Here is a 5,351-nt window from a genome sequence, read left to right as displayed (position 1 = left end):
GTATCCCGAGGATCTCTCGGTATCCTCAATGTATGCTAGGGATCTCTTGGTATCCTCAATATATGTTATGGATCTCTTGGTATCCCGAGGATCTCTTGGTATCCTCAATAATGCAAGGGATCTCTTGGTATCCCGATGATCTCTTGGTATCCTCAATATACGTGCCAGGGATCTCTTGGTATCCCGCACTTCGGTCCAGATCATAAATACATACAGGGGATCTCCCGGGATACCGTCCCGTAGTCCCAAATTAAAAACACATAGAAGCAACACAAGAATACACAATTAAATGCAAAATTTCGTACCAACTAACAGTTAATTCTAGCCTAACATGCTTCACGTAATGCAATTAAGGCAGTTTAAGCAGATAGGCAATTAAATCAACTAAACATGCTTTTCTAAACTATAACATGCTAAATTCACAAGTAGAATAAAGCAGGATAAAGGAACTCAATCGAAATACTTAAAGTAAAACTGGATTTTCAACAATTAGCTCGAGTATGCACTCGACACTTCACGTACAAGGCATCTCAATTACCAAATATATCATATCCTAAGGGGAAGGTCCCCCACACAAGGTTAGACAAGCCACTTACCTCGAACCCCAATACGAATTTAGATGATGAAATTAACTATAGATTGATGGAATATAACTAGAAAGTTGTAAAGAATCGTTAGCTAATGATCTTCTCTTCAAATCCCTCTCAAAATTGCCCTCTCCTGAGCTCTAATTCGACTTTTCTAACTTTTGAAACTAAACCCTTGAATTTCATATTTCAGCCCAGTTATTTCTGCATCTGCGGTCCCGCTTCTGTGGAACATTGGTCGCATCTGCGACTTTCATTAAATGGCACAGGAGCCGCATCTGCGATACTACTTTCGCAGATGCGAAACCGCATCTATGGTGGAACTTCCGCATCTGCACACACTAAAGGGACACCCAAATTCCGTTTTTTCGGTCTCCAAAGCCGGATCTACGGTCCTTAAACCGGAGATACAAAAATACCAGAAGCAGCAAAAAATCTACAACTCTTCAACTTCAAAATTCTTCCGTCAACCATCCGAAATCACCCCGAGGCCTCCGGGACCTCAACCAAAAGCACCAATATCACCTAATACATTATTCAAACTTGTACCAATCCTTAAAATACCTAAAACAACATCGGAGACTCAAATTAATCAAGGATTTAAGCCTAAGAACTCCAATTTTTCCTCAAAAAATGCTTTCTATCAAAATCCTAATCAAACCACATCCGAATGACCTGAAATTTTTACACACACATCCCAAATGACATGACGGAACTACTGCAACTTTCGGAATTCCATTCTGACCCTCAGATCAAAATCTCACCATCGGACCAGAAACTTCAAAAATTAAACTTCCGCATTTTAAGCCTAAATTAGCTGCGGACCTCTAAAACACAATCCGAACACGCTCATAACCCCAAAATCACATAACGGAGCTAACGGAACCATCATATTTCCATTCCGAGACCATCTTCACACTATTCCGACTATAGTCAACTTCCCAACACTTAAGCTCTCATTTAGGGGCTAAGTGTCCCAAAACTCTCCGAAACTCAAAACCGAACATCTCGGCGAATCAAATTAGTAGAATTAAACTTGGGGAAGCAGTTAATAGAGGATCAGGGCATTAATTCTTAAGACGACCGGTCGAGTCGTCACATCCTCCTACACTTAAACATTCGTTCGTCCTCGAACGAGCATAGAGACATACCTGAAGTAGTGAAAAGATGAGGGTAACGGTTGTGCATATCCTTTATCGAAGCAATGTTCTTTGACCTTAGCTTTCTAATCTGCCTATCCAATATTGCCACCGGCTCCTCAACATAAGATAGATCCTTGTCCAACTGGACTGAACTGAAATCCAACACGTGCGACAGGTCGCCATGATACCTCCGGAGCATAGAAACATGAAATTCCGGATGAACTCCTGCCAAGATGGGAGGTAAGGCCAGCTCATAAGCAACCTCCCCAACACGCCTCAATATCTCAAAAGGGCCAATAAAACTCGGTCTCAGCTTCCATTTCTTCCCAAACCTCATAACGCCCTTCATAGGCGAGAGTCGAAGCAGAACCCGCTCTCCAACCATATAGGATACATCACAAACCTTCCGTTCTGCGTAACTCTTCTGTATGGACTGGGCTGTACGGAGTCTATCCTGAATCACCTTAACCTTCTCCAAAGCATCCTGCACCAAGTCTGTGCCCAATAGTCTGGCCTCACCCGACTCAAACCAACCTACCGAAGATCTGCACCGCCTACCACACAAAGCCCCATACGGTGCTATCTGAATGCTGGACTAATAGCTGTTGTTGTAAGCAAACTCCGCCAATCGCAAGAATTGATCCCAAGACCCTCCAAACTCAATCACACACACACGGAGCATATCCTCAAGAATCTGAATAGTGCGCTCAGACTGTCCCTCCGTCTAAGGGTGAAATGCTATACTCAACTCTACCCGAGTACCTAACTCATGCTGAGCAGCACTCCAGAACCGTGATGTGAACTGGGTACCTCTATCTGAAATGATGGGAACTGGAATACCATGCAGACGAACAATCTCCTAGATATAAATATCCGCCAACTGCTCCGATGAATAAGTAGTACACACAAGAATGAAAGCCTCATACGGTGCCATCTAAATGCTAGACTGATAGCTGTTGTTGTAAGAAAACTCCGCCAATGGCAAGAATTGATCACAAGACCCTCCAAACTCAATCACACACGCACGGAGCATACCCTCAAGAATCTGAATAGTGCGCTTAGACTGTCTGTCCGTTTGAAGGTGAAATGTTGTACTCAACTCTACCCGAGTACCTAATTCATGCTGAGCGGCCCTCCAAAACCGTGATGTGAACTAGGTACCTCTATCTGAAATGATAGAAACCGGAATACCATGCAGACGAACAATCTCCGGATATAAATCTCCGCCAACCTCTCCGAAGAATAAGTAGTTCTCACAAGAATGAAATAAGCAGACTCGATCAGCCGATCCACAATCACCCAAATAGCATCAAACTTCTTCAAAGTCCGTGGGAGCCCAACTACAAAGTCCATGGTGATCCGCTCCCACTTCCACTCCGGAATCTCTATCTGCTGAAGCAACCCACCCGGTCTCTAATGCGCATACTTCACCTGTTGACAATTGATACACCGAGCTACAAATCCAATTATATCTTTCTTCATCCGCCTCCACCAATAGTGCTGCCTCAAATCCTGATACATCTTTGCGGCACCCAGATGAATGGAATACCGCGAGCTATGTGCCTCCTCCAGAATCAACTCCCGAATCCCCTCAACATTGGGTAAAAAAATCCAACCCTACATCCTCAATACCCCATCATCACCAATGGTCACATCCCTAGCATCACCGTGCTGAACCTTGTCCTTGAGGAAAAGAAAATGAGGGTCATCATATTGTCGCTCCCTGATACGATCAAATAAAGAAGACCGAGAAACCACACAAGCTAGAACCCGATTGGGCTCCGTAAGATCCAATCTCACAAACTGGCTGGCTAAGGCCTGAATATCCATCGCCATAGGCCTCTCTGATGCTAGAAAATAAGCCAAACTCCCCAAACTCTCTGCCCGGCGATTCAAAGCATCAGCCACCACATTGGCCTTGCCCGGGTGATCTAAAATAGTGATATCATAGTCGTTTAGCAACTCCAACCACCTCCTCTGGCGCAAATTTAGATCCTTTTGCTTGAACAAATGCTGCAAGCTCCTATGGTCAGTATAAATCTCACAGGGAACCCCGTATAGATAATGGCGCCAAATCTTCAAAGCGTGAATAAGGTAGTTCTTCTCATGTATCTTCAACTGTCTGGACGCGTAGGCAATCACCCTACGGTCCTGCATATACACTGCTCCGAGGCCAACCCTCGAGGCATCACAATAGACTGTATAAGACCCCGAACCTGTAGGCAGTATCAAAATTGGGGTTGTGGTCAAAGCTGCCTTGAGCTTTTGAAAGCTCGCCTCACACTCCTCTGTCTACTGAAACGGAGCACCCTTCTGGGTCAACCTAGTCATTGGGGCTGCAATCGATGAAAACCCCCTCACAAAACGACGGTAGTAACCCGCCAAACCAAGGAAACTACGGATCTCCGTAGATGAGGATGGTCTGGGCCAATTCTGCACGGCCTCTATCTTTTTCGGATCCACCTGAATGCCCTCACTTAATACCATGTGGCCTAAGAATGCCACTAAATCCAACCAAAACTTACATTTCGAGAATTTAGCATATAACTTCTTTTCTCTCAGAGTCTGAAGCATAGTTCTCAGGTGCTGCTCATGATCTTCCCGACTTCGGGAATACACCAGAATATCATCAATAAAGACAAACGAGTCAAGATACGGCCGAAACACAGTGTGCATCAAATGCATAAAGGCTGTTGGGGCATTGGTCAGCCCAAATGACATAACAAGGAACTCGTAATGACCATACCGAGTCCTGAAAGCAGTCTTCGGGATATCTGGCTCCCTAATCTTCAACTGATAGTAGCTTGAGCGCAAATCAATCTTAGAAAACACTCGTGCACCCTAAAGTTGGTCAAACAGATCATCAATACGAGGCAAAGGATAACGTTTCTTCACGGTAACCTTGTTCAACTAGCGATAATCAATACAAATCCGCATAGAACCATCATTTTTCTTCACAAACAAGACAGGAGCACCCCAAGGTGATACACTGGGCCTAATAAAACCCTTATCGAGCAATTCCTGTAACTGATCTTTCAACTCCTTCAACTCAGGAGGAGCCATACGATATGGAGGAATAGAAATGGGATGAGTGCCCGGTAACAGATCAATGCCAAAATCAAAATCTCTATCAGGCGGCATGCCTGGAAGGTCAGCTAGAAACACATCAGGAAAGTCCCGTACTACTGGAACTGAATCAACTGAAGGGGTATCAATACTGACATCTCTCACATAAGCTAAATATGCGTCACACCCCTTCTCAACCATACGCTGAGCTTTAAGAAAAGAAATGACTCTACTGGGGTGTAATCTAAGGTACCCCTCCACTCAACACGCGGTACACCTGGCATAGCCAACGTCACGGTTTTGGCGTGACAATCAAGAATAGCATAATGGGGCAACAACCAGTCCATGTCCAAGATAATATATAAATCAGCCATGCTGAGTAACAATAAATCGGCTCTGGTATCAAAACCACTAAGAGCAAACAAACACGATCGTTTAACGCGGTCTGCAACGAGAGAATCTGCCACAGGAGTAGAAACATAAACAGGGGACCTCAAAGAATCCTAAGAGACCTCCAAATGTGGATCAAAATAAGAAGAGACATAAGAATAAGTAG

The sequence above is a fragment of the Nicotiana sylvestris genome, chromosome 10 (assembly GCF_000393655.2).
Source record: "Nicotiana sylvestris chromosome 10, ASM39365v2, whole genome shotgun sequence".
NCBI lineage: Eukaryota > Viridiplantae > Streptophyta > Magnoliopsida > Solanales > Solanaceae > Nicotiana > Nicotiana sylvestris.
The sequence above is the reverse complement of the archived record's forward strand: the minus strand, read 5'-3'. Positions refer to the sequence as shown.